The sequence below is a fragment of the Schistocerca piceifrons genome, unplaced genomic scaffold (genome assembly GCF_021461385.2).
Source record: "Schistocerca piceifrons isolate TAMUIC-IGC-003096 unplaced genomic scaffold, iqSchPice1.1 HiC_scaffold_590, whole genome shotgun sequence".
Taxonomy (NCBI): Eukaryota; Metazoa; Arthropoda; class Insecta; order Orthoptera; family Acrididae; genus Schistocerca; species Schistocerca piceifrons.
In genome coordinates, this window is record NW_025728833.1 from 1 (window position 1) to 23161 (window position 23161).

The window sequence follows — 23161 nt, forward strand, 5'->3', positions numbered from 1 at the left end:
AATGAAGAGGGCACTGTGATTTCAAACACTGAGTCACAATCGTCACTGCAGCGACAGCAAGGCAAAACTTTAAAATTTGCCGTGACCAGGATTCGAACCTGGGTTATTGCGGCCACAACGCAATGTCCTAACCACTAGACGATCACGGCCACGGAAGCACCGCCGAGAGCAGTTCTCGCGACTGCAAGTGGCGATGCACAGCAAAGCTCAGCCCACACACCACTGTGTCTCCCCACAGCTGTGTCAGACGCGGTCTCCATTACATGTATACTGGCAAGCGAACGTGTCTGCGCTGTTAGGACACTAAGCAGTGTGGTTAGCTGCATTCAACCCCCGTGGCAATGTCTTGCAGTCCTCCAGCTCTGTTGACCACAGGTAGGTGCCCTCGATAAGAGGTGGATACATGTCGCATCGCTCTCGCCGTCACTTGTCACCACGAATCGTACTTAACGTAGTTTTCTGCAAGCGTCAGCGGAGCGTCAGTCGAGCTAAGTCGGGACAAGTCGCATAAGAGGAGCAACAAAATGCGCATTTCCGGTACCGGGAATCGAACCCGGGCCTCCTGGGTGAGAGCCAGGTATCCTAGCCACTAGACCACACCGGATAACGACGCCAGGGCTCCTCCTGCGAACACAGCAAGCTATACACAATCTACTTGACGACAACGGCAAAAATTAGCGTTTCCACCTTATAGAACGTCGTGCTCTGGACACATTTCGTGGAGACGAACGCCAGCAATCGTGACACCAAACTGCGCCTGTGAATCCTGTCGTTGCACCACGCACTGTGCTGCTACGACAATTTAAGAAAGAGACGCTCACGGCTTGCCGCGCTGTTTTCGTCGCGGGTAATCAGTGCTACGGCTTCCGAGACAGAAAACATTGGCAGCGGTGGGATTCGAACCACGCCTCCGAAGAGACTGGTGCCTGAAACCAGCGCCTTAGACCGCTCGGCCACGCTACCTACGCGCCACGGCGGTCACAGGAGCTGCGTTCTTACCCACGAGACCACACCGCAATGGCACAAAAACGAGAAGTAAAAATTGGCAGCGGTGGGATTCGAACCCACGCCTCCGAAGAGACTGGTGCCTTAAACCAGCGCCTTAGACCGCTCGGCCACGCTACCTGCGTCAGTGTTCTTCGCTTTTGTGGAAACAGTGCGCGACACAGCTCCCTGTTCTGCTGCAACTGGCTGCTCATCCATTGCACCTCAAAACAACTGCCCTTTTCGAATAGAGATTAACTACACAGGCAGCTGCCCGCGCTCTGGTGCGGCGGCATTGCGTGTTGATAATGAACTGGTAGTGCCACCTGCAAGCCTGCGGAACATGAGTGAAAAATGAAGAGGGCACTGTGATTTCAAACACTGAGTCACAATCGTCACTGCAGCGACAGCAAGGCAAAACTTTAAAATTTGCCGTGACCAGGATTCGAACCTGGGTTATTGCGGCCACAACGCAATGTCCTAACCACTAGACGATCACGGCCACGGAAGCACCGCCGAGAGCAGTTCTCGCGACTGCAAGTGGCGATGCACAGCAAAGCTCAGCCCACACACCACTGTGTCTCCCCACAGCTGTGTCAGACGCGGTCTCCATTACATGTATACTGGCAAGCGAACGTGTCTGCGCTGTTAGGACACTAAGCAGTGTGGTTAGCTGCATTCAACCCCCGTGGCAATGTCTTGCAGTCTCCAGCTCTGTTGACCACAGGTAGGTGCCTCGATAAGAGGTGGATACATGTCGCATCGCTCTCGCCGTCACTTGTCACCACGAATCGTACTTAACGTAGTTTTCTGCAAGCGTCAGCGGAGCGTCAGTCGAGCTAAGTCGGGACAAGTCGCATAAGAGGAGCAACAAAATGCGCATTTCCGGTACCGGGAATCGAACCCGGGCCTCCTGGGTGAGAGCCAGGTATCCTAGCCACTAGACCACACCGGATAACGACGCCAGGGCTCCTCCTGCGAACACAGCAAGCTATACACAATCTACTTGACGACAACGGCAAAAATTAGCGTTTCCACCTTATAGAACGTCGTGCTCTGGACACATTTCGTGGAGACGAACGCCCAGCAATCGTGACACCAAACTGCGCCTGTGAATCCTGTCGTTGCACCACGCACTGTGCTGCTACGACAATTTAAGAAAGAGACGCTCACGGCTTGCCGCGCTGTTTTCGTCGCGGGTAATCAGTGCTACGGCTTCCGAGACAGAAAACATTGGCAGCGGTGGGATTCGAACCCACGCCTCCGAAGAGACTGGTGCCTGAAACCAGCGCCTTAGACCGCTCGGCCACGCTACCTACGCGCCCACGGCGGTCACAGGAGCTGCGTTCTTACCCACGAGACCACACCGCAATGGCACAAAAACGAGAAGTAAAAATTGGCAGCGGGTGGGATTCGAACCCACGCCTCCGAAGAGACTGGTGCCTTAAACCAGCGCCTTAGACCGCTCGGCCACGCTACCTGCGTCAGTGTTCTTCGCTTTTGTGGAAACAGTGCGCGACACAGCTCCCTGTTCTGCTGCAACTGGCTGCTCATCCATTGCACCTCAAACAACTGCCCTTTTCGAATAGAGATTAACTACACAGGCAGCTGCCCGCGCTCTGGTGCGGCGGCATTGCGTGTTGATAATGAACTGGTAGTGCCACCTGCAGCCTGCGGAACATGAGTGAAAAATGAAGAGGGCACTGTGATTTCAAAACACTGAGTCACAATCGTCACTGCAGCGACAGCAAGGCAAAACTTTAAAATTTGCCGTGACCAGGATTCGAACCTGGGTTATTGCGGCCACAACGCAATGTCCTAACCACTAGACGATCACGGCCACGGAAGCACCGCCGAGAGCAGTTCTCGCGACTGCAAGTGGCGATGCACAGCAAAGCTCAGCCCACACACCACTGTGTCTCCCCACAGCTGTGTCAGACGCGGTCTCCATTACATGTATACTGGCAAGCGAACGTGTCTGCGCTGTTAGGACACTAAGCAGTGTGGTTAGCTGCATTCAACCCCCGTGGCAATGTCTTGCAGTCCTCCAGCTCTGTTGACCACAGGTAGGTGCCTCGATAAGAGGTGGATACATGTCGCATCGCTCTCGCCGTCACTTGTCACCACGAATCGTACTTAACGTAGTTTTCTGCAAGCGTCAGCGGAGCGTCAGTCGAGCTAAGTCGGGACAAGTCGCATAAGAGGAGCAACAAAATGCGCATTTCCGGTACCGGGAATCGAACCCGGGCCTCCTGGGTGAGAGCCAGGTATCCTAGCCACTAGACCACACCGGATAACGACGCCAGGGCTCCTCCTGCGAACACAGCAAGCTATACACAATCTACTTGACGACAACGGCAAAATTAGCGTTTCCACCTTATAGAACGTCGTGCTCTGGACACATTTCGTGGAGACGAACGCCAGCAATCGTGACACCAAACTGCGCCTGTGAATCCTGTCGTTGCACCACGCACTGTGCTGCTACGACAATTTAAGAAAGAGACGCTCACGGCTTGCCGCGCTGTTTTCGTCGCGGGTAATCAGTGCTACGGCTTCCGAGACAGAAAACATTGGCAGCGGTGGGATTCGAACCCACGCCTCCGAAGAGACTGGTGCCTGAAACCAGCGCCTTAGACCGCTCGGCCACGCTACCTACGCGCCACGGCGGTCACAGGAGCTGCGTTCTTACCCACGAGACCACACCGCAATGGCACAAAAACGAGAAGTAAAAATTGGCAGCGGTGGGATTCGAACCCACGCCTCCGAAGAGACTGGTGCCTTAAACCAGCGCCTTAGACCGCTCGGCCACGCTACCTGCGTCAGTGTTCTTCGCTTTTGTGGAAACAGTGCGCGACACAGCTCCCTGTTCTGCTGCAACTGGCTGCTCATCCATTGCACCTCAAACCAACTGCCCTTTTCGAATAGAGATTAACTACACAGGCAGCTGCCCGCGCTCTGGTGCGGCGGCATTGCGTGTTGATAATGAACTGGTAGTGCCACCTGCAGCCTGCGGAACATGAGTGAAAAATGAAGAGGGCACTGTGATTTCAAACACTGAGTCACAATCGTCACTGCAGCGACAGCAAGGCAAAACTTTAAAATTTGCCGTGACCAGGATTCGAACCTGGGTTATTGCGGCCACAACGCAATGTCCTAACCACTAGACGATCACGGCCACGGAAGCACCGCCGAGAGCAGTTCTCGCGACTGCAAGTGGCGATGCACAGCAAAGCTCAGCCCACACAGCGACTACTCTGTGTCTCCCCACAGCTGTGTCAGACGCGGTCTCCATTACATGTATACTGGCAAGCGAACGTGTCTGCGCTGTTAGGACACTAAGCAGTGTGGTTAGCTGCATTCAACCCCCGTGGCAATGTCTTGCAGTCCTCCAGCTCTGTTGACCACAGGTAGGTGCCTCGATAAGAGGTGGGATACATGTCGCATCGCTCTCGCCGTCACTTGTCACCACGAATCGTACTTAACGTAGTTTTCTGCAAGCGTCAGCGGAGCGTCAGTCGAGCTAAGTCGGGACAAGTCGCATAAGAGGAGCAACAAAATGCGCATTTCCGGTACCGGGAATCGAACCCGGGCCTCCTGGGTGAGAGCCAGGTATCCTAGCCACTAGACCACACCGGATAACGACGCCAGGGCTCCTCCTGCGAACACAGCAAGCTATACACAATCTACTTGACGACAACGGCAAAAATTAGCGTTTCCACCTTATAGAACGTCGTGCTCTGGACACATTTCGTGGAGACGAACGCCAGCAATCGTGACACCAAACTGCGCCTGTGAATCCTGTCGTTGCACCACGCACTGTGCTGCTACGACAATTTAAGAAAGAGGACCGCTCACGGCTTGCCGCGCTGTTTTCGTCGCGGGTAATCAGTGCTACGGCTTCCGAGACAGAAAACATTGGCAGCGGTGGGATTCGAACCCACGCCTCCGAAGAGACTGGTGCCTGAAACCAGCGCCTTAGGACCGCTCGGCCACGCTACCTACGCGCCAGGGGCGGTCACAGGAGCTGCGTTCTTACCCACGAGACCACACCGCAATGGCACAAAAACGAGAAGTAAAAATTGGCAGCGGTGGGATTCGAACCCACGCCTCCGAAGAGACTGGTGCCTTAAACCAGCGCCTTAGACCGCTCGGCCACGCTACCTGCGTCAGTGTTCTTCGCTTTTGTGGAAACAGTGCGCGACACAGCTCCCTGTTCTGCTGCAACTGGCTGCTCATCCATTGCACCTCAAACAACTGCCCTTTTCGAATAGAGATTAACTACACAGGCAGCTGCCCGCGCTCTGGTGCGGCGGCATTGCGTGTTGATAATGAACTGGTAGTGCCACCTGCAGCCTGCGGAACATGAGTGAAAAATGAAGAGGGCACTGTGATTTCAAACACTGAGTCACAATCGTCACTGCAGCGACAGCAAGGCAAAACTTTAAAATTTGCCGTGACCAGGATTCGAACCTGGGTTATTGCGGCCACAACGCAATGTCCTAACCACTAGACGATCACGGCCACGGAAGCACCGCCGAGAGCAGTTCTCGCGACTGCAAGTGGCGATGCACAGCAAAGCTCAGCCCACACACCACTGTGTCTCCCCACAGCTGTGTCAGACGCGGTCTCCATTACATGTATACTGGCAAGCGAACGTGTCTGCGCTGTTAGGACACTAAGCAGTGTGGTTAGCTGCATTCAACCCCCGTGGCAATGTCTTGCAGTCCTCCAGCTCTGTTGACCACAGGTAGGTGCCTCGATAAGAGGTGGATACATGTCGCATCGCTCTCGCCGTCACTTGTCACCACGAATCGTACTTAACGTAGTTTTCTGCAAGCGTCAGCGGAGCGTCAGTCGAGCTAAGTCGGGACAAGTCGCATAAGAGGAGCAACAAAATGCGCATTTCCGGTACCGGGAATCGAACCCGGGCCTCCTGGGTGAGAGCCAGGTATCCTAGCCACTAGACCACACCGGATAACGACGCCAGGGCTCCTCCTGCGAACACAGCAAGCTATACACAATCTACTTGACGACAACGGCAAAAATTAGCGTTTCCCACCTTATAGAACGTCGTGCTCTGGACACATTTCGTGGAGACGAACGCCAGCAATCGTGACACCAAACTGCGCCTGTGAATCCTGTCGTTGCACCACGCACTGTGCTGCTACGACAATTTAAGAAAGAGACGCTCACGGCTTGCCGCGCTGTTTTCGTCGCGGGTAATCAGTGCTACGGCTTCCGAGACAGAAAACATTGGCAGCGTGGGATTCGAACCCACGCCTCCGAAGAGACTGGTGCCTGAAACCAGCGCCTTAGACCGCTCGGCCACGCTACCTACGCGCCACGGCGGTCACAGGAGCTGCGTTCTTACCCACGAGACCACACCGCAATGGCACAAAAACGAGAAGTAAAAATTGGCAGCGGTGGGATTCGAACCCACGCCTCCGAAGAGACTGGTGCCTTAAACCAGCGCCTTAGACCGCTCGGCCACGCTACCTGCGTCAGTGTTCTTCGCTTTTGTGGAAACAGTGCGCGACACAGCTCCCTGTTCTGCTGCAACTGGCTGCTCATCCATTGCACCTCAAACAACTGCCCTTTTCGAATAGAGATTAACTACACAGGCAGCTGCCCGCGCTCTGGTGCGGCGGCATTGCGTGTTGATAATGAACTGGTAGTGCCACCTGCAGCCTGCGGAACATGAGTGAAAAATGAAGAGGGCACTGTGATTTCAAACACTGAGTCACAATCGTCACTGCAGCGACAGCAAGGCAAAACTTTAAAATTTGCCGTGACCAGGATTCGAACCTGGGTTATTGCGGCCACAACGCAATGTCCTAACCACTAGACGATCACGGCCACGGAAGCACCGCCGAGAGCAGTTCTCGCGACTGCAAGTGGCGATGCACAGCAAAGCTCAGCCCACACACCACTGTGTCTCCCCACAGCTGTGTCAGACGCGGTCTCCATTACATGTATACTGGCAAGCGAACGTGTCTGCGCTGTTAGGACACTAAGCAGTGTGGTTAGCTGCATTCAACCCCCGTGGCAATGTCTTGCAGTCCTCCAGCTCTGTTGACCACAGGTAGGTGCCTCGATAAGAGGTGGATACATGTCGCATCGCTCTCGCCGTCACTTGTCACCACGAATCGTACTTAACGTAGTTTTCTGCAAGCGTCAGCGGAGCGTCAGTCGAGCTAAGTCGGGACAAGTCGCATAAGAGGAGCAACAAAATGCGCATTTCCGGTACCGGGAATCGAACCCGGGCCTCCTGGGTGAGAGCCAGGTATCCTAGCCACTAGACCACACCGGATAACGACGCCAGGGCTCCTCCTGCGAACACAGCAAGCTATACACAATCTACTTGACGACAACGGCAAAAATTAGCGTTTCCACCTTATAGAACGTCGTGCTCTGGACACATTTCGTGGAGACGAACGCCAGCAATCGTGACACCAAACTGCGCCTGTGATCCTGTCGTTGCACCACGCACTGTGCTGCTACGACAATTTAAGAAAGAGACGCTCACGGCTTGCCGCGCTGTTTTCGTCGCGGGTAATCAGTGCTACGGCTTCCGAGACAGAAAACATTGGCAGCGGTGGGATTCGAACCCACGCCTCCGAAGAGACTGGTGCCTGAAACCAGCGCCTTAGACCGCTCGGCCACGCTACCTACGCGCCACGGCGGTCACAGGAGCTGCGTTCTTACCCACGAGACCACACCGCAATGGCACAAAAACGAGAAGTAAAAATTGGCAGCGGTGGGATTCGAACCCACGCCTCCGAAGAGACTGGTGCCTTAAACCAGCGCCTTAGACCGCTCGGCCACGCTACCTGCGTCAGTGTTCTTCGCTTTTGTGGAAACAGTGCGCGACACAGCTCCCTGTTCTGCTGCAACTGGCTGCTCATCCATTGCACCTCAAACAACTGCCCTTTTCGAATAGAGATTAACTACACAGGCAGCTGCCCGCGCTCTGGTGCGGCGGCATTGCGTGTTGATAATGAACTGGTAGTGCCACCTGCAGCCTGCGGAACATGAGTGAAAAATGAAGAGGGCACTGTGATTTCAAACACTGAGTCACAATCGTCACTGCAGCGACAGCAAGGCAAAACTTTAAAATTTGCCGTGACCAGGATTCGAACCTGGGTTATTGCGGCCACAACGCAATGTCCTAACCACTAGACGATCACGGCCACGGAAGCACCGCCGAGAGCAGTTCTCGCGACTGCAAGTGGCGATGCACAGCAAAGCTCAGCCCACACACCACTGTGTCTCCCCACAGCTGTGTCAGACGCGGTCTCCATTACATGTATACTGGCAAGCGAACGTGTCTGCGCTGTTAGGACACTAAGCAGTGTGGTTAGCTGCATTCAACCCCCGTGGCAATGTCTTGCAGTCCTCCAGCTCTGTTGACCACAGGTAGGTGCCTCGATAAGAGGTGGATACATGTCGCATCGCTCTCGCCGTCACTTGTCACCACGAATCGTACTTAACGTAGTTTTCTGCAAGCGTCAGCGGAGCGTCAGTCGAGCTAAGTCGGGACAAGTCGCATAAGAGGAGCAACAAAATGCGCATTTCCGGTACCGGGAATCGAACCCGGGCCTCCTGGGTGAGAGCCAGGTATCCTAGCCACTAGACCACACCGGATAACGACGCCAGGGCTCCTCCTGCGAACACAGCAAGCTATACACAATCTACTTGACGACAACGGCAAAAATTAGCGTTTCCACCTTATAGAACGTCGTGCTCTGGACACATTTCGTGGAGACGAACGCCAGCAATCGTGACACCAAACTGCGCCTGTGAATCCTGTCGTTGCACCACGCACTGTGCTGCTACGACAATTTAAGAAAGAGACGCTCACGGCTTGCCGCGCTGTTTTCGTCGCGGGTAATCAGTGCTACGGCTTCCGAGACAGAAAACATTGGCAGCGGTGGGATTCGAACCCACGCCTCCGAAGAGACTGGTGCCTGAAACCAGCGCCTTAGACCGCTCGGCCACGCTACCTACGCGCCACGGCGGTCACAGGAGCTGCGTTCTTACCCACGAGACCACACCGCAATGGCACAAAAACGAGAAGTAAAAATTGGCAGCGGTGGGATTCGAACCCACGCCTCCGAAGAGACTGGTGCCTTAAACCAGCGCCTTAGACCGCTCGGCCACGCTACCTGCGTCAGTGTTCTTCGCTTTTGTGGAAACAGTGCGCGACACAGCTCCCTGTTCTGCTGCAACTGGCTGCTCATCCATTGCACCTCAAACAACTGCCCTTTTCGAATAGAGATTAACTACACAGGCAGCTGCCCGCGCTCTGGTGCGGCGGCATTGCGTGTTGATAATGAACTGGTAGTGCCACCTGCAGCCTGCGGAACATGAGTGAAAAATGAAGAGGGCACTGTGATTTCAAACACTGAGTCACAATCGTCACTGCAGCGACAGCAAGGCAAAACTTTAAAATTTGCCGTGACCAGGATTCGAACCTGGGTTATTGCGGCCACAACGCAATGTCCTAACCACTAGACGATCACGGCCACGGAAGCACCGCCGAGAGCAGTTCTCGCGACTGCAAGTGGCGATGCACAGCAAAGCTCAGCCCACACACCACTGTGTCTCCCCACAGCTGTGTCAGACGCGGTCTCCATTACATGTATACTGGCAAGCGAACGTGTCTGCGCTGTTAGGACACTAAGCAGTGTGGTTAGCTGCATTCAACCCCCGTGGCAATGTCTTGCAGTCCTCCAGCTCTGTTGACCACAGGTAGGTGCCTCGATAAGAGGTGGATACATGTCGCATCGCTCTCGCCGTCACTTGTCACCACGAATCGTACTTAACGTAGTTTTCTGCAAGCGTCAGCGGAGCGTCAGTCGAGCTAAGTCGGGACAAGTCGCATAAGAGGAGCAACAAAATGCGCATTTCCGGTACCGGGAATCGAACCCGGGCCTCCTGGGTGAGAGCCAGGTATCCTAGCCACTAGACCACACCGGATAACGACGCCAGGGCTCCTCCTGCGAACACAGCAAGCTATACACAATCTACTTGACGACAACGGCAAAAATTAGCGTTTCCACCTTATAGAACGTCGTGCTCTGGACACATTTCGTGGAGACGAACGCCAGCAATCGTGACACCAAACTGCGCCTGTGAATCCTGTCGTTGCACCACGCACTGTGCTGCTACGACAATTTAAGAAAGAGACGCTCACGGCTTGCCGCGCTGTTTTCGTCGCGGGTAATCAGTGCTACGGCTTCCGAGACAGAAAACATTGGCAGCGGTGGGATTCGAACCCACGCCTCCGAAGAGACTGGTGCCTGAAACCAGCGCCTTAGACCGCTCGGCCACGCTACCTACGCGCCACGGCGGTCACAGGAGCTGCGTTCTTACCCACGAGACCACACCGCAATGGCACAAAAACGAGAAGTAAAAATTGGCAGCGGTGGGATTCGAACCCACGCCTCCGAAGAGACTGGTGCCTTAAACCAGCGCCTTAGACCGCTCGGCCACGCTACCTGCGTCAGTGTTCTTCGCTTTTGTGGAAACAGTGCGCGACACAGCTCCCTGTTCTGCTGCAACTGGCTGCTCATCCATTGCACCTCAAACAACTGCCCTTTTCGAATAGAGATTAACTACACAGGCAGCTGCCCGCGCTCTGGTGCGGCGGCATTGCGTGTTGATAATGAACTGGTAGTGCCACCTGCAGCCTGCGGAACATGAGTGAAAAATGAAGAGGGCACTGTGATTTCAAACACTGAGTCACAATCGTCACTGCAGCGACAGCAAGGCAAAACTTTAAAATTTGCCGTGACCAGGATTCGAACCTGGGTTATTGCGGCCACAACGCAATGTCCTAACCACTAGACGATCACGGCCACGGAAGCACCGCCGAGAGCAGTTCTCGCGACTGCAAGTGGCGATGCACAGCAAAGCTCAGCCCACACACCACTGTGTCTCCCCACAGCTGTGTCAGACGCGGTCTCCATTACATGTATACTGGCAAGCGAACGTGTCTGCGCTGTTAGGACACTAAGCAGTGTGGTTAGCTGCATTCAACCCCCGTGGCAATGTCTTGCAGTCCTCCAGCTCTGTTGACCACAGGTAGGTGCCTCGATAAGAGGTGGATACATGTCGCATCGCTCTCGCCGTCACTTGTCACCACGAATCGTACTTAACGTAGTTTTCTGCAAGCGTCAGCGGAGCGTCAGTCGAGCTAAGTCGGGACAAGTCGCATAAGAGGAGCAACAAAATGCGCATTTCCGGTACCGGGAATCGAACCCGGGCCTCCTGGGTGAGAGCCAGGTATCCTAGCCACTAGACCACACCGGATAACGACGCCAGGGCTCCTCCTGCGAACACAGCAAGCTATACACAATCTACTTGACGACAACGGCAAAAATTAGCGTTTCCACCTTATAGAACGTCGTGCTCTGGACACATTTCGTGGAGACGAACGCCAGCAATCGTGACACCAAACTGCGCCTGTGAATCCTGTCGTTGCACCACGCACTGTGCTGCTACGACAATTTAAGAAAGAGACGCTCACGGCTTGCCGCGCTGTTTTCGTCGCGGGTAATCAGTGCTACGGCTTCCGAGACAGAAAACATTGGCAGCGGTGGGATTCGAACCCACGCCTCCGAAGAGACTGGTGCCTGAAACCAGCGCCTTAGACCGCTCGGCCACGCTACCTACGCGCCACGGCGGTCACAGGAGCTGCGTTCTTACCCACGAGACCACACCGCAATGGCACAAAAACGAGAAGTAAAAATTGGCAGCGGTGGGATTCGAACCCACGCCTCCGAAGAGACTGGTGCCTTAAACCAGCGCCTTAGACCGCTCGGCCACGCTACCTGCGTCAGTGTTCTTCGCTTTTGTGGAAACAGTGCGCGACACAGCTCCCTGTTCTGCTGCAACTGGCTGCTCATCCATTGCACCTCAAACAACTGCCCTTTTCGAATAGAGATTAACTACACAGGCAGCTGCCCGCGCTCTGGTGCGGCGGCATTGCGTGTTGATAATGAACTGGTAGTGCCACCTGCAGCCTGCGGAACATGAGTGAAAAATGAAGAGGGCACTGTGATTTCAAACACTGAGTCACAATCGTCACTGCAGCGACAGCAAGGCAAAACTTTAAAATTTGCCGTGACCAGGATTCGAACCTGGGTTATTGCGGCCACAACGCAATGTCCTAACCACTAGACGATCACGGCCACGGAAGCACCGCCGAGAGCAGTTCTCGCGACTGCAAGTGGCGATGCACAGCAAAGCTCAGCCCACACACCACTGTGTCTCCCCACAGCTGTGTCAGACGCGGTCTCCATTACATGTATACTGGCAAGCGAACGTGTCTGCGCTGTTAGGACACTAAGCAGTGTGGTTAGCTGCATTCAACCCCCGTGGCAATGTCTTGCAGTCCTCCAGCTCTGTTGACCACAGGTAGGTGCCTCGATAAGAGGTGGATACATGTCGCATCGCTCTCGCCGTCACTTGTCACCACGAATCGTACTTAACGTAGTTTTCTGCAAGCGTCAGCGGAGCGTCAGTCGAGCTAAGTCGGGACAAGTCGCATAAGAGGAGCAACAAAATGCGCATTTCCGGTACCGGGAATCGAACCCGGGCCTCCTGGGTGAGAGCCAGGTATCCTAGCCACTAGACCACACCGGATAACGACGCCAGGGCTCCTCCTGCGAACACAGCAAGCTATACACAATCTACTTGACGACAACGGCAAAAATTAGCGTTTCCACCTTATAGAACGTCGTGCTCTGGACACATTTCGTGGAGACGAACGCCAGCAATCGTGACACCAAACTGCGCCTGTGAATCCTGTCGTTGCACCACGCACTGTGCTGCTACGACAATTTAAGAAAGAGACGCTCACGGCTTGCCGCGCTGTTTTCGTCGCGGGTAATCAGTGCTACGGCTTCCGAGACAGAAAACATTGGCAGCGGTGGGATTCGAACCCACGCCTCCGAAGAGACTGGTGCCTGAAACCAGCGCCTTAGACCGCTCGGCCACGCTACCTACGCGCCACGGCGGTCACAGGAGCTGCGTTCTTACCCACGAGACCACACCGCAATGGCACAAAAACGAGAAGTAAAAATTGGCAGCGGTGGGATTCGAACCCACGCCTCCGAAGAGACTGGTGCCTTAAACCAGCGCCTTAGACCGCTCGGCCACGCTACCTGCGTCAGTGTTCTTCGCTTTTGTGGAAACAGTGCGCGACACAGCTCCCTGTTCTGCTGCAACTGGCTGCTCATCCATTGCACCTCAAACAACTGCCCTTTTCGAATAGAGATTAACTACACAGGCAGCTGCCCGCGCTCTGGTGCGGCGGCATTGCGTGTTGATAATGAACTGGTAGTGCCACCTGCAGCCTGCGGAACATGAGTGAAAAATGAAGAGGGCACTGTGATTTCAAACACTGAGTCACAATCGTCACTGCAGCGACAGCAAGGCAAAACTTTAAAATTTGCCGTGACCAGGATTCGAACCTGGGTTATTGCGGCCACAACGCAATGTCCTAACCACTAGACGATCACGGCCACGGAAGCACCGCCGAGAGCAGTTCTCGCGACTGCAAGTGGCGATGCACAGCAAAGCTCAGCCCACACACCACTGTGTCTCCCCACAGCTGTGTCAGACGCGGTCTCCATTACATGTATACTGGCAAGCGAACGTGTCTGCGCTGTTAGGACACTAAGCAGTGTGGTTAGCTGCATTCAACCCCCGTGGCAATGTCTTGCAGTCCTCCAGCTCTGTTGACCACAGGTAGGTGCCTCGATAAGAGGTGGATACATGTCGCATCGCTCTCTGCCGTCACTTGTCACCACGAATCGTACTTAACGTAGTTTTCTGCAAGCGTCAGCGGAGCGTCAGTCGAGCTAAGTCGGGACAAGTCGCATAAGAGGAGCAACAAAATGCGCATTTCCGGTACCGGGAATCGAACCCGGGCCTCCTGGGTGAGAGCCAGGTATCCTAGCCACTAGACCACACCGGATAACGACGCCAGGGCTCCTCCTGCGAACACAGCAAGCTATACACAATCTACTTGACGACAACGGCAAAAATTAGCGTTTCCACCTTATAGAACGTCGTGCTCTGGACACATTTCGTGGAGACGAACGCCAGCAATCGTGACACCAAACTGCGCCTGTGAATCCTGTCGTTGCACCACGCACTGTGCTGCTACGACAATTTAAGAAAGAGACGCTCACGGCTTGCCGCGCTGTTTTCGTCGCGGGTAATCAGTGCTACGGCTTCCGAGACAGAAAACATTGGCAGCGGTGGGATTCGAACCCACGCCTCCGAAGAGACTGGTGCCTGAAACCAGCGCCTTAGACCGCTCGGCCACGCTACCTACGCGCCACGGCGGTCACAGGAGCTGCGTTCTTACCCACGAGACCACACCGCAATGGCACAAAAACGAGAAGTAAAAATTGGCAGCGGTGGGATTCGAACCCACGCCTCCGAAGAGACTGGTGCCTTAAACCAGCGCCTTAGACCGCTCGGCCACGCTACCTGCGTCAGTGTTCTTCGCTTTTGTGGAAACAGTGCGCGACACAGCTCCCTGTTCTGCTGCAACTGGCTGCTCATCCATTGCACCTCAAACAACTGCCCTTTTCGAATAGAGATTAACTACACAGGCAGCTGCCCGCGCTCTGGTGCGGCGGCATTGCGTGTTGATAATGAACTGGTAGTGCCACCTGCAGCCTGCGGAACATGAGTGAAAAATGAAGAGGGCACTGTGATTTCAAACACTGAGTCACAATCGTCACTGCAGCGACAGCAAGGCAAAACTTTAAAATTTGCCGTGACCAGGATTCGAACCTGGGTTATTGCGGCCACAACGCAATGTCCTAACCACTAGACGATCACGGCCACGGAAGCACCGCCGAGAGCAGTTCTCGCGACTGCAAGTGGCGATGCACAGCAAAGCTCAGCCCACACACCACTGTGTCTCCCCACAGCTGTGTCAGACGCGGTCTCCATTACATGTATACTGGCAAGCGAACGTGTCTGCGCTGTTAGGACACTAAGCAGTGTGGTTAGCTGCATTCAACCCCCGTGGCAATGTCTTGCAGTCCTCCAGCTCTGTTGACCACAGGTAGGTGCCTCGATAAGAGGTGGATACATGTCGCATCGCTCTCGCCGTCACTTGTCACCACGAATCGTACTTAACGTAGTTTTCTGCAAGTCGAGCTAAGTCGGGACAAGTCGCATAAGAGGAGCAACAAAATGCGCATTTCCGGTACCGGGAATCGAACCCGGGCCTCCTGGGTGAGAGCCAGGTATCCTAGCCACTAGACCACACCGGATAACGACGCCAGGGCTCCTCCTGCGAACACAGCAAGCTATACACAATCTACTTGACGACAACGGCAAAAATTAGCGTTTCCACCTTATAGAACGTCGTGCTCTGGACACATTTCGTGGAGACGAACGCCAGCAATCGTGACACCAAACTGCGCCTGTGAATCCTGTCGTTGCACCACGCACTGTGCTGCTACGACAATTTAAGAAAGAGACGCTCACGGCTTGCCGCGCTGTTTTCGTCGCGGGTAATCAGTGCTACGGCTTCCGAGACAGAAAACATTGGCAGCGGTGGGATTCGAACCCACGCCTCCGAAGAGACTGGTGCCTGAAACCAGCGCCTTAGACCGCTCGGCCACGCTACCTACGCGCCACGGCGGTCACAGGAGCTGCGTTCTTACCCACGAGACCACACCGCAATGGCACAAAAACGAGAAGTAAAAATTGGCAGCGGTGGGATTCGAACCCACGCCTCCGAAGAGACTGGTGCCTTAAACCAGCGCCTTAGACCGCTCGGCCACGCTACCTGCGTCAGTGTTCTTCGCTTTTGTGGAAACAGTGCGCGACACAGCTCCCTGTTCTGCTGCAACTGGCTGCTCATCCATTGCACCTCAAACAACTGCCCTTTTCGAATAGAGATTAACTACACAGGCAGCTGCCCGCGCTCTGGTGCGGCGGCATTGCGTGTTGATAATGAACTGGTAGTGCCACCTGCAGCCTGCGGAACATGAGTGAAAAATGAAGAGGGCACTGTGATTTCAAACACTGAGTCACAATCGTCACTGCAGCGACAGCAAGGCAAAACTTTAAAATTTGCCGTGACCAGGATTCGAACCTGGGTTATTGCGGCCACAACGCAATGTCCTAACCACTAGACGATCACGGCCACGGAAGCACCGCCGAGAGCAGTTCTCGCGACTGCAAGTGGCGATGCACAGCAAAGCTCAGCCCACACAACCACTGTGTCTCTCCCACAGCTGTGTCAGACGCGGTCTCCATTACATGTATACTGGCAAGCGAACGTGTCTGCGCTGTTAGGACACTAAGCAGTGTGGTTAGCTGCATTCAACCCCCGTGGCAATGTCTTGCAGTCCTCCAGCTCTGTTGACCACAGGTAGGTGCCTCGATAAGAGGTGGATACATGTCGCATCGCTCTCGCCGTCACTTGTCACCACGAATCGTACTTAACGTAGTTTTCTGCAAGCGTCAGCGGAGCGTCAGTCGAGCTAAGTCGGGACAAGTCGCATAAGAGGAGCAACAAAATGCGCATTTCCGGTACCGGGAATCGAACCCGGGCCTCCTGGGTGAGAGCCCTGGGTGAGAGCCAGGTATCCTAGCCACTAGACCACACCGGATAACGACGCCAGGGCTCCTCCTGCGAACACAGCAAGCTATACACAATCTACTTGACGACAACGGCAAAAATTAGCGTTTCCACCTTATAGAACGTCGTGCTCTGGACACATTTCGTGGAGACGAACGCCAGCAATCGTGACACCAAACTGCGCCTGTGAATCCTGTCCGTTGCACCACGCACTGTGCTGCTACGACAATTTAAGAAAGAGACGCTCACGGCTTGCCGCGCTGTTTTCGTCGCGGGTAATCAGTGCTACGGCTTCCGAGACAGAAAACATTGGCAGCGGTGGGATTCGAACCCACGCCTCCGAAGAGACTGGTGCCTGAAACCAGCGCCTTAGACCGCTCGGCACGCTACCTACGCGCCACGGCGGTCACAGGAGCTGCGTTCTTACCCACGAGACCACACCGCAATGGCACAAAAACGAGAAGTAAAAATTGGCAGCGGTGGGATTCGAACCCACGCCTCCGAAGAGACTGGTGCCTTAAACCAGCGCCTTAGACCGCTCGGCCACGCTACCTGCGTCAGTGTTCTTCGCTTTTGTGGAAACAGTGCGCGACACAGCTCCCTGTTCTGCTGCAACTGGCTGCTCATCCATTGCACCTCAAACAACTGCCCTTTTCGAATAGAGATTAACTACACAGGCAGCTGCCCGCGCTCTGGTGCGGCGGCATTGCGTGTTGATAATGAACTGGTAGTGCCACCTGCAGCCTGCGGAACATGAGTGAAAAATGAAGAGGGCACTGTGATTTCAAACACTGAGTCACAATCGTCACTGCAGCGACAGCAAGGCAAAACTTTAAAATTTGCCGTGACCAGGATTCGAACCTGGGTTATTGCGGCCACAACGCAATGTCCTAACCACTAGACGATCACGGCCACGGAAGCACCGCCGAGAGCAGTTCTCGCGACTGCAAGTGGCGATGCACAGCAAAGCTCAGCCCACACACCACTGTGTCTCCCCACAGCTGTGTCAGACGCGGTCTCCATTACATGTATACTGGCAAGCGAACGTGTCTGCGCTGTTAGGACACTAAGCAGTGTGGTTAGCTGCATTCAACCCCCGTGGCAATGTCTTGCAGTCCTCCAGCTCTGTTGACCACAGGTAGGTGCCTCGATAAGAGGTGGATACATGTCGCATCGCTCTCGCCGTCACTTGTCACCACGAATCGTACTTAACGTAGTTTTCTGCAAGCGTCAGCGGAGCGTCAGTCGAGCTAAGTCGGGACAAGTCGCATAAGAGGAGCAACAAAATGCGCATTTCCGGTACCGGGAATCGAACCCGGGCCTCCTGGGTGAGAGCCAGGTATCCTAGCCACTAGACCACACCGGATAACGACGCCAGGGCTCCTCCTGCGAACACAGCAAGCTATACACAATCTACTTGACGACAACGGCAAAAATTAGCGTTTCCACCTTATAGAACGTCGTGCTCTGGACACATTTCGTGGAGACGAACGCCAGCAATCGTGACACCAAACTGCGCCTGTGAATCCTGTCGTTGCACCACGCACTGTGCTGCTACGACAATTTAAGAAAGAGACGCTCACGGCTTGCCGCGCTGTTTTCGTCGCGGGTAATCAGTGCTACGGCTTCCGAGACAGAAAACATTGGCAGCGGTGGGATTCGAACCCACGCCTCCGAAGAGACTGGTGCCTGAAACCAGCGCCTTAGACCGCTCGGCCACGCTACCTACGCGCCACGGCGGTCACAGGAGCTGCGTTCTTACCCACGAGACCACACCGCAATGGCACAAAAACGAGAAGTAAAAATTGGCAGCGGTGGGATTCGAACCCACGCCTCCGAAGAGACTGGTGCCTTAAACCAGCGCCTTAGACCGCTCGGCCACGCTACCTGCGTCAGTGTTCTTCGCTTTTGTGGAAACAGTGCGCGACACAGCTCCCTGTTCTGCTGCAACTGGCTGCTCATCCATTGCACCTCAAACAACTGCCCTTTTCGAATAGAGATTAACTACACAGGCAGCTGCCCGCGCTCTGGTGCGGCGGCATTGCGTGTTGATAATGAACTGGTAGTGCCACCTGCAGCCTGCGGAACATGAGTGAAAAATGAAGAGGGCACTGTGATTTCAAACACTGAGTCACAATCGTCACTGCAGCGACAGCAAGGCAAAACTTTAAAATTTGCCGTGACCAGGATTCGAACCTGGGTTATTGCGGCCACAACGCAATGTCCTAACCACTAGACGATCACGGCCACGGAAGCACCGCCGAGAGCAGTTCTCGCGACTGCAAGTGGCGATGCACAGCAAAGCTCAGCCCACACACCACTGTGTCTCCCCACAGCTGTGTCAGACGCGGTCTCCATTACATGTATACTGGCAAGCGAACGTGTCTGCGCTGTTAGGACACTAAGCAGTGTGGTTAGCTGCATTCAACCCCCGTGGCAATGTCTTGCAGTCCTCCAGCTCTGTTGACCACAGGTAGGTGCCTCGATAAGAGGTGGATACATGTCGCATCGCTCTCGCCGTCACTTGTCACCACGAATCGTACTTAACGTAGTTTTCTGCAAGCGTCAGCGGAGCGTCAGTCGAGCTAAGTCGGGACAAGTCGCATAAGAGGAGCAACAAAATGCGCATTTCCGGTACCGGGAATCGAACCCGGGCCTCCTGGGTGAGAGCCAGGTATCCTAGCCACTAGACCACACCGGATAACGACGCCAGGGCTCCTCCTGCGAACACAGCAAGCTATACACAATCTACTTGACGACAACGGCAAAAATTAGCGTTTCCACCTTATAGAACGTCGTGCTCTGGACACATTTCGTGGAGACGAACGCCAGCAATCGTGACACCAAACTGCGCCTGTGAATCCTGTCGTTGCACCACGCACTGTGCTGCTACGACAATTTAAGAAAGAGACGCTCACGGCTTGCCGCGCTGTTTTCGTCGCGGGTAATCAGTGCTACGGCTTCCGAGACAGAAAACATTGGCAGCGGTGGGATTCGAACCCACGCCTCCGAAGAGACTGGTGCCTGAAACCAGCGCCTTAGACCGCTCGGCCACGCTACCTACGCGCCACGGCGGTCACAGGAGCTGCGTTCTTACCCACGAGACCACACCGCAATGGCACAAAAACGAGAAGTAAAAATTGGCAGCGGTGGGATTCGAACCCACGCCTCCGAAGAGACTGGTGCCTTAAACCAGCGCCTTAGACCGCTCGGCCACGCTACCTGCGTCAGTGTTCTTCGCTTTTGTGGAAACAGTGCGCGACACAGCTCCCTGTTCTGCTGCAACTGGCTGCTCATCCATTGCACCTCAAACAACTGCCCTTTTCGAATAGAGATTAACTACACAGGCAGCTGCCCGCGCTCTGGTGCGGCGGCATTGCGTGTTGATAATGAACTGGTAGTGCCCACCTGCAGCCTGCGGAACATGAGTGAAAAATGAAGAGGGCACTGTGATTTCAAACACTGAGTCACAATCGTCACTGCAGCGACAGCAAGGCAAAACTTTAAAATTTGCCGTGACCAGGATTCGAACCTGGGTTATTGCGGCCACAACGCAATGTCCTAACCACTAGACGATCACGGCCACGGAAGCACCGCCGAGAGCAGTTCTCGCGACTGCAAGTGGCGATGCACAGCAAAGCTCAGCCCACACACCACTGTGTCTCCCCACAGCTGTGTCAGACGCGGTCTCCATTACATGTATACTGGCAAGCGAACGTGTCTGCGCTGTTAGGACACTAAGCAGTGTGGTTAGCTGCATTCAACCCCCGTGGCAATGTCTTGCAGTCCTCCAGCTCTGTTGACCACAGGTAGGTGCCTCGATAAGAGGTGGATACATGTCGCATCGCTCTCGCCGTCACTTGTCACCACGAATCGTACTTAACGTAGTTTTCTGCAAGCGTCAGCGGAGCGTCAGTCGAGCTAAGTCGGGACAAGTCGCATAAGAGGAGCAACAAAATGCGCATTTCCGGTACCGGGAATCGAACCCGGGCCTCCTGGGTGAGAGCCAGGTATCCTAGCCACTAGACCACACCGGATAACGACGCCAGGGCTCCTCCTGCGAACACAGCAAGCTATACACAATCTACTTGACGACAACGGCAAAAATTAGCGTTTCCACTTTATAGAACGTCGTGCTCTGGACACATTTCGTGGAGACGAACGCCAGCAATCGTGACACCAAACTGCGCCTGTGAATCCTGTCGTTGCACCACGCACTGTGCTGCTACGACAATTTAAGAAAGAGACGCTCACGGCTTGCCGCGCTGTTTTCGTCGCGGGTAATCAGTGCTACGGCTTCCGAGACAGAAAACATTGGCAGCGGTGGGATTCGAACCCACGCCTCCGAAGAGACTGGTGCCTGAAACCAGCGCCTTAGACCGCTCGGCCACGCTACCTACGCGCCACGGCGGTCACAGGAGCTGCGTTCTTACCCACGAGACCACACCGCAATGGCACAAAAACGAGAAGTAAAAATTGGCAGCGGTGGGATTCGAACCCACGCCTCCGAAGAGACTGGTGCCTTAAACCAGCGCCTTAGACCGCTCGGCCACGCTACCTGCGTCAGTGTTCTTCGCTTTTGTGGAAACAGTGCGCGACACAGCTCCCTGTTCTGCTGCAACTGGCTGCTCATCCATTGCACCTCAAACAACTGCCCTTTTCGAATAGAGATTAACTACACAGGCAGCTGCCCGCGCTCTGGTGCGGCGGCATTGCGTGTTGATAATGAACTGGTAGTGCCACCTGCAGCCTGCGGAACATGAGTGAAAAATGAAGAGGGCACTGTGATTTCAAACACTGAGTCACAATCGTCACTGCAGCGACAGCAAGGCAAAACTTTAAAATTTGCCGTGACCAGGATTCGAACCTGGGTTATTGCGGCCACAACGCAATGTCCTAACCACTAGACGATCACGGCCACGGAAGCACCGCCGAGAGCAGTTCTCGCGACTGCAAGTGGCGATGCACAGCAAAGCTCAGCCCACACACCACTGTGTCTCCCCACAGCTGTGTCAGACGCGGTCTCCATTACATGTATACTGGCAAGCGAACGTGTCTGCGCTGTTAGGACACTAAGCAGTGTGGTTAGCTGCATTCAACCCCCGTGGCAATGTCTTGCAGTCCTCCAGCTCTGTTGACCACAGGTAGGTGCCTCGATAAGAGGTGGATACATGTCGCATCGCTCTCGCCGTCACTTGTCACCACGAATCGTACTTAACGTAGTTTTCTGCAAGCGTCAGCGGAGCGTCAGTCGAGCTAAGTCGGGACAAGTCGCATAAGAGGAGCAACAAAATGCGCATTTCCGGTACCGGGAATCGAACCCGGGCCTCCTGGGTGAGAGCCAGGTATCCTAGCCACTAGACCACACCGGATAACGACGCCAGGGCTCCTCCTGCGAACACAGCAAGCTATACACAATCTACTTGACGACAACGGCAAAAATTAGCGTTTCCACCTTATAGAACGTCGTGCTCTGGACACATTTCGTGGAGACGAACGCCAGCAATCGTGACACCAAACTGCGCCTGTGAATCCTGTCGTTGCACCACGCACTGTGCTGCTACGACAATTTAAGAAAGAGACGCTCACGGCTTGCCGCGCTGTTTTCGTCGCGGGTAATCAGTGCTACGGCTTCCGAGACAGAAAACATTGGCAGCGGTGGGATTCGAACCCACGCCTCCGAAGAGACTGGTGCCTGAAACCAGCGCCTTAGACCGCTCGGCCACGCTACCTACGCGCCACGGCGGTCACAGGAGCTGCGTTCTTACCCACGAGACCACACCGCAATGGCACAAAAACGAGAAGTAAAAATTGGCAGCGGTGGGATTCGAACCCACGCCTCCGAAGAGACTGGTGCCTTAAACCAGCGCCTTAGACCGCTCGGCCACGCTACCTGCGTCAGTGTTCTTCGCTTTTGTGGAAACAGTGCGCGACACAGCTCCCTGTTCTGCTGCAACTGGCTGCTCATCCATTGCACCTCAAACAACTGCCCTTTTCGAATAGAGATTAACTACACAGGCAGCTGCCCGCGCTCTGGTGCGGCGGCATTGCGTGTTGATAATGAACTGGTAGTGCCACCTGCAGCCTGCGGAACATGAGTGAAAAATGAAGAGGGCACTGTGATTTCAAACACTGAGTCACAATCGTCACTGCAGCGACAGCAAGGCAAAACTTTAAAATTTGCCGTGACCAGGATTCGAACCTGGGTTATTGCGGCCACAACGCAATGTCCTAACCACTAGACGATCACGGCCACGGAAGCACCGCCGAGAGCAGTTCTCGCGACTGCAAGTGGCGATGCACAGCAAAGCTCAGCCCACACACCACTGTGTCTCCCCACAGCTGTGTCAGACGCGGTCTCCATTACATGTATACTGGCAAGCGAACGTGTCTGCGCTGTTAGGACACTAAGCAGTGTGGTTAGCTGCATTCAAACCCCCGTGGCAATGTCTTGCAGTCCTCCAGCTCTGTTGACCACAGGTAGGTGCCTCGATAAGAGGTGGATACATGTCGCATCGCTCTCGCCGTCACTTGTCACCACGAATCGTACTTAAC

The 23161-nt window shown here is 54.6% G+C and overlaps 69 non-coding genes across 69 annotated transcripts; all 69 read right to left on the reverse strand.

The window, feature by feature from the left end:
- Window positions 1–77: 77 nt before the first annotated feature.
- On the reverse strand, window positions 78–149 carry Trnah-gug. Its single transcript has one exon. It is a non-coding gene; the product is annotated as a tRNA-His (tRNA).
- A 383-nt stretch (window positions 150–532) lies between these two features.
- On the reverse strand, window positions 533–604 carry Trnae-cuc. Its single transcript has one exon. It is a non-coding gene; the product is annotated as a tRNA-Glu (tRNA).
- Window positions 605–882: 278 nt separating this feature from the next.
- Trnal-cag lies at window positions 883–963 on the reverse strand. Its single transcript has one exon. It is a non-coding gene; the product is annotated as a tRNA-Leu (tRNA).
- Window positions 964–1043: 80 nt separating this feature from the next.
- Window positions 1044–1125, reverse strand: Trnal-aag. The gene has a single exon. It is a non-coding gene; the product is annotated as a tRNA-Leu (tRNA).
- A 289-nt stretch (window positions 1126–1414) lies between these two features.
- On the reverse strand, window positions 1415–1486 carry Trnah-gug. The gene has a single exon. It is a non-coding gene; the product is annotated as a tRNA-His (tRNA).
- Window positions 1487–1867: 381 nt separating this feature from the next.
- Trnae-cuc lies at window positions 1868–1939 on the reverse strand. Its single transcript has one exon. It is a non-coding gene; the product is annotated as a tRNA-Glu (tRNA).
- A 279-nt stretch (window positions 1940–2218) lies between these two features.
- Trnal-cag lies at window positions 2219–2300 on the reverse strand. The gene has a single exon. It is a non-coding gene; the product is annotated as a tRNA-Leu (tRNA).
- An 81-nt stretch (window positions 2301–2381) lies between these two features.
- Trnal-aag lies at window positions 2382–2464 on the reverse strand. The gene has a single exon. It is a non-coding gene; the product is annotated as a tRNA-Leu (tRNA).
- Window positions 2465–2752: 288 nt separating this feature from the next.
- On the reverse strand, window positions 2753–2824 carry Trnah-gug. The gene has a single exon. It is a non-coding gene; the product is annotated as a tRNA-His (tRNA).
- Window positions 2825–3206: 382 nt separating this feature from the next.
- On the reverse strand, window positions 3207–3278 carry Trnae-cuc. The gene has a single exon. It is a non-coding gene; the product is annotated as a tRNA-Glu (tRNA).
- Window positions 3279–3555: 277 nt separating this feature from the next.
- Trnal-cag lies at window positions 3556–3637 on the reverse strand. The gene has a single exon. It is a non-coding gene; the product is annotated as a tRNA-Leu (tRNA).
- Window positions 3638–3717: 80 nt separating this feature from the next.
- Trnal-aag lies at window positions 3718–3799 on the reverse strand. The gene has a single exon. It is a non-coding gene; the product is annotated as a tRNA-Leu (tRNA).
- A 288-nt stretch (window positions 3800–4087) lies between these two features.
- On the reverse strand, window positions 4088–4159 carry Trnah-gug. The gene has a single exon. It is a non-coding gene; the product is annotated as a tRNA-His (tRNA).
- A 389-nt stretch (window positions 4160–4548) lies between these two features.
- Trnae-cuc lies at window positions 4549–4620 on the reverse strand. Its single transcript has one exon. It is a non-coding gene; the product is annotated as a tRNA-Glu (tRNA).
- Window positions 4621–4900: 280 nt separating this feature from the next.
- Trnal-cag lies at window positions 4901–4983 on the reverse strand. The gene has a single exon. It is a non-coding gene; the product is annotated as a tRNA-Leu (tRNA).
- An 81-nt stretch (window positions 4984–5064) lies between these two features.
- Trnal-aag lies at window positions 5065–5146 on the reverse strand. Its single transcript has one exon. It is a non-coding gene; the product is annotated as a tRNA-Leu (tRNA).
- A 287-nt stretch (window positions 5147–5433) lies between these two features.
- Window positions 5434–5505, reverse strand: Trnah-gug. Its single transcript has one exon. It is a non-coding gene; the product is annotated as a tRNA-His (tRNA).
- A 382-nt stretch (window positions 5506–5887) lies between these two features.
- Trnae-cuc lies at window positions 5888–5959 on the reverse strand. The gene has a single exon. It is a non-coding gene; the product is annotated as a tRNA-Glu (tRNA).
- Window positions 5960–6238: 279 nt separating this feature from the next.
- Trnal-cag lies at window positions 6239–6319 on the reverse strand. Its single transcript has one exon. It is a non-coding gene; the product is annotated as a tRNA-Leu (tRNA).
- An 80-nt stretch (window positions 6320–6399) lies between these two features.
- On the reverse strand, window positions 6400–6481 carry Trnal-aag. Its single transcript has one exon. It is a non-coding gene; the product is annotated as a tRNA-Leu (tRNA).
- Window positions 6482–6768: 287 nt separating this feature from the next.
- Trnah-gug lies at window positions 6769–6840 on the reverse strand. The gene has a single exon. It is a non-coding gene; the product is annotated as a tRNA-His (tRNA).
- Window positions 6841–7222: 382 nt separating this feature from the next.
- Window positions 7223–7294, reverse strand: Trnae-cuc. The gene has a single exon. It is a non-coding gene; the product is annotated as a tRNA-Glu (tRNA).
- Window positions 7295–7571: 277 nt separating this feature from the next.
- Trnal-cag lies at window positions 7572–7653 on the reverse strand. Its single transcript has one exon. It is a non-coding gene; the product is annotated as a tRNA-Leu (tRNA).
- An 80-nt stretch (window positions 7654–7733) lies between these two features.
- Window positions 7734–7815, reverse strand: Trnal-aag. Its single transcript has one exon. It is a non-coding gene; the product is annotated as a tRNA-Leu (tRNA).
- Window positions 7816–8102: 287 nt separating this feature from the next.
- On the reverse strand, window positions 8103–8174 carry Trnah-gug. Its single transcript has one exon. It is a non-coding gene; the product is annotated as a tRNA-His (tRNA).
- A 382-nt stretch (window positions 8175–8556) lies between these two features.
- On the reverse strand, window positions 8557–8628 carry Trnae-cuc. Its single transcript has one exon. It is a non-coding gene; the product is annotated as a tRNA-Glu (tRNA).
- A 278-nt stretch (window positions 8629–8906) lies between these two features.
- Trnal-cag lies at window positions 8907–8988 on the reverse strand. Its single transcript has one exon. It is a non-coding gene; the product is annotated as a tRNA-Leu (tRNA).
- An 80-nt stretch (window positions 8989–9068) lies between these two features.
- Trnal-aag lies at window positions 9069–9150 on the reverse strand. The gene has a single exon. It is a non-coding gene; the product is annotated as a tRNA-Leu (tRNA).
- Window positions 9151–9437: 287 nt separating this feature from the next.
- Window positions 9438–9509, reverse strand: Trnah-gug. The gene has a single exon. It is a non-coding gene; the product is annotated as a tRNA-His (tRNA).
- Window positions 9510–9891: 382 nt separating this feature from the next.
- Trnae-cuc lies at window positions 9892–9963 on the reverse strand. Its single transcript has one exon. It is a non-coding gene; the product is annotated as a tRNA-Glu (tRNA).
- Window positions 9964–10241: 278 nt separating this feature from the next.
- On the reverse strand, window positions 10242–10323 carry Trnal-cag. The gene has a single exon. It is a non-coding gene; the product is annotated as a tRNA-Leu (tRNA).
- Window positions 10324–10403: 80 nt separating this feature from the next.
- Trnal-aag lies at window positions 10404–10485 on the reverse strand. Its single transcript has one exon. It is a non-coding gene; the product is annotated as a tRNA-Leu (tRNA).
- A 287-nt stretch (window positions 10486–10772) lies between these two features.
- On the reverse strand, window positions 10773–10844 carry Trnah-gug. Its single transcript has one exon. It is a non-coding gene; the product is annotated as a tRNA-His (tRNA).
- Window positions 10845–11226: 382 nt separating this feature from the next.
- On the reverse strand, window positions 11227–11298 carry Trnae-cuc. Its single transcript has one exon. It is a non-coding gene; the product is annotated as a tRNA-Glu (tRNA).
- Window positions 11299–11576: 278 nt separating this feature from the next.
- Trnal-cag lies at window positions 11577–11658 on the reverse strand. Its single transcript has one exon. It is a non-coding gene; the product is annotated as a tRNA-Leu (tRNA).
- Window positions 11659–11738: 80 nt separating this feature from the next.
- Trnal-aag lies at window positions 11739–11820 on the reverse strand. The gene has a single exon. It is a non-coding gene; the product is annotated as a tRNA-Leu (tRNA).
- A 287-nt stretch (window positions 11821–12107) lies between these two features.
- On the reverse strand, window positions 12108–12179 carry Trnah-gug. The gene has a single exon. It is a non-coding gene; the product is annotated as a tRNA-His (tRNA).
- Window positions 12180–12561: 382 nt separating this feature from the next.
- On the reverse strand, window positions 12562–12633 carry Trnae-cuc. Its single transcript has one exon. It is a non-coding gene; the product is annotated as a tRNA-Glu (tRNA).
- A 278-nt stretch (window positions 12634–12911) lies between these two features.
- Window positions 12912–12993, reverse strand: Trnal-cag. The gene has a single exon. It is a non-coding gene; the product is annotated as a tRNA-Leu (tRNA).
- Window positions 12994–13073: 80 nt separating this feature from the next.
- Window positions 13074–13155, reverse strand: Trnal-aag. Its single transcript has one exon. It is a non-coding gene; the product is annotated as a tRNA-Leu (tRNA).
- A 287-nt stretch (window positions 13156–13442) lies between these two features.
- Window positions 13443–13514, reverse strand: Trnah-gug. The gene has a single exon. It is a non-coding gene; the product is annotated as a tRNA-His (tRNA).
- Window positions 13515–13897: 383 nt separating this feature from the next.
- On the reverse strand, window positions 13898–13969 carry Trnae-cuc. Its single transcript has one exon. It is a non-coding gene; the product is annotated as a tRNA-Glu (tRNA).
- A 278-nt stretch (window positions 13970–14247) lies between these two features.
- On the reverse strand, window positions 14248–14329 carry Trnal-cag. The gene has a single exon. It is a non-coding gene; the product is annotated as a tRNA-Leu (tRNA).
- An 80-nt stretch (window positions 14330–14409) lies between these two features.
- Window positions 14410–14491, reverse strand: Trnal-aag. The gene has a single exon. It is a non-coding gene; the product is annotated as a tRNA-Leu (tRNA).
- A 287-nt stretch (window positions 14492–14778) lies between these two features.
- Trnah-gug lies at window positions 14779–14850 on the reverse strand. The gene has a single exon. It is a non-coding gene; the product is annotated as a tRNA-His (tRNA).
- A 365-nt stretch (window positions 14851–15215) lies between these two features.
- Window positions 15216–15287, reverse strand: Trnae-cuc. Its single transcript has one exon. It is a non-coding gene; the product is annotated as a tRNA-Glu (tRNA).
- Window positions 15288–15565: 278 nt separating this feature from the next.
- On the reverse strand, window positions 15566–15647 carry Trnal-cag. The gene has a single exon. It is a non-coding gene; the product is annotated as a tRNA-Leu (tRNA).
- An 80-nt stretch (window positions 15648–15727) lies between these two features.
- Trnal-aag lies at window positions 15728–15809 on the reverse strand. Its single transcript has one exon. It is a non-coding gene; the product is annotated as a tRNA-Leu (tRNA).
- A 287-nt stretch (window positions 15810–16096) lies between these two features.
- On the reverse strand, window positions 16097–16168 carry Trnah-gug. The gene has a single exon. It is a non-coding gene; the product is annotated as a tRNA-His (tRNA).
- A 384-nt stretch (window positions 16169–16552) lies between these two features.
- Window positions 16553–16637, reverse strand: Trnae-cuc. The gene is given in 2 exon segments: window positions 16553–16587; window positions 16601–16637. It is a non-coding gene; the product is annotated as a tRNA-Glu (tRNA).
- Window positions 16638–16916: 279 nt separating this feature from the next.
- On the reverse strand, window positions 16917–16997 carry Trnal-cag. Its single transcript has one exon. It is a non-coding gene; the product is annotated as a tRNA-Leu (tRNA).
- An 80-nt stretch (window positions 16998–17077) lies between these two features.
- Window positions 17078–17159, reverse strand: Trnal-aag. Its single transcript has one exon. It is a non-coding gene; the product is annotated as a tRNA-Leu (tRNA).
- Window positions 17160–17446: 287 nt separating this feature from the next.
- On the reverse strand, window positions 17447–17518 carry Trnah-gug. The gene has a single exon. It is a non-coding gene; the product is annotated as a tRNA-His (tRNA).
- Window positions 17519–17900: 382 nt separating this feature from the next.
- Trnae-cuc lies at window positions 17901–17972 on the reverse strand. The gene has a single exon. It is a non-coding gene; the product is annotated as a tRNA-Glu (tRNA).
- Window positions 17973–18250: 278 nt separating this feature from the next.
- Trnal-cag lies at window positions 18251–18332 on the reverse strand. Its single transcript has one exon. It is a non-coding gene; the product is annotated as a tRNA-Leu (tRNA).
- An 80-nt stretch (window positions 18333–18412) lies between these two features.
- Window positions 18413–18494, reverse strand: Trnal-aag. The gene has a single exon. It is a non-coding gene; the product is annotated as a tRNA-Leu (tRNA).
- Window positions 18495–18781: 287 nt separating this feature from the next.
- On the reverse strand, window positions 18782–18853 carry Trnah-gug. The gene has a single exon. It is a non-coding gene; the product is annotated as a tRNA-His (tRNA).
- Window positions 18854–19235: 382 nt separating this feature from the next.
- Trnae-cuc lies at window positions 19236–19307 on the reverse strand. Its single transcript has one exon. It is a non-coding gene; the product is annotated as a tRNA-Glu (tRNA).
- Window positions 19308–19585: 278 nt separating this feature from the next.
- Trnal-cag lies at window positions 19586–19667 on the reverse strand. Its single transcript has one exon. It is a non-coding gene; the product is annotated as a tRNA-Leu (tRNA).
- An 80-nt stretch (window positions 19668–19747) lies between these two features.
- Window positions 19748–19829, reverse strand: Trnal-aag. The gene has a single exon. It is a non-coding gene; the product is annotated as a tRNA-Leu (tRNA).
- A 288-nt stretch (window positions 19830–20117) lies between these two features.
- Trnah-gug lies at window positions 20118–20189 on the reverse strand. Its single transcript has one exon. It is a non-coding gene; the product is annotated as a tRNA-His (tRNA).
- A 382-nt stretch (window positions 20190–20571) lies between these two features.
- Window positions 20572–20643, reverse strand: Trnae-cuc. The gene has a single exon. It is a non-coding gene; the product is annotated as a tRNA-Glu (tRNA).
- A 278-nt stretch (window positions 20644–20921) lies between these two features.
- Trnal-cag lies at window positions 20922–21003 on the reverse strand. The gene has a single exon. It is a non-coding gene; the product is annotated as a tRNA-Leu (tRNA).
- Window positions 21004–21083: 80 nt separating this feature from the next.
- Window positions 21084–21165, reverse strand: Trnal-aag. The gene has a single exon. It is a non-coding gene; the product is annotated as a tRNA-Leu (tRNA).
- Window positions 21166–21452: 287 nt separating this feature from the next.
- Trnah-gug lies at window positions 21453–21524 on the reverse strand. The gene has a single exon. It is a non-coding gene; the product is annotated as a tRNA-His (tRNA).
- Window positions 21525–21906: 382 nt separating this feature from the next.
- On the reverse strand, window positions 21907–21978 carry Trnae-cuc. The gene has a single exon. It is a non-coding gene; the product is annotated as a tRNA-Glu (tRNA).
- Window positions 21979–22256: 278 nt separating this feature from the next.
- Trnal-cag lies at window positions 22257–22338 on the reverse strand. Its single transcript has one exon. It is a non-coding gene; the product is annotated as a tRNA-Leu (tRNA).
- Window positions 22339–22418: 80 nt separating this feature from the next.
- Trnal-aag lies at window positions 22419–22500 on the reverse strand. Its single transcript has one exon. It is a non-coding gene; the product is annotated as a tRNA-Leu (tRNA).
- A 287-nt stretch (window positions 22501–22787) lies between these two features.
- Window positions 22788–22859, reverse strand: Trnah-gug. Its single transcript has one exon. It is a non-coding gene; the product is annotated as a tRNA-His (tRNA).
- Window positions 22860–23161: the final 302 nt, after the last annotated feature.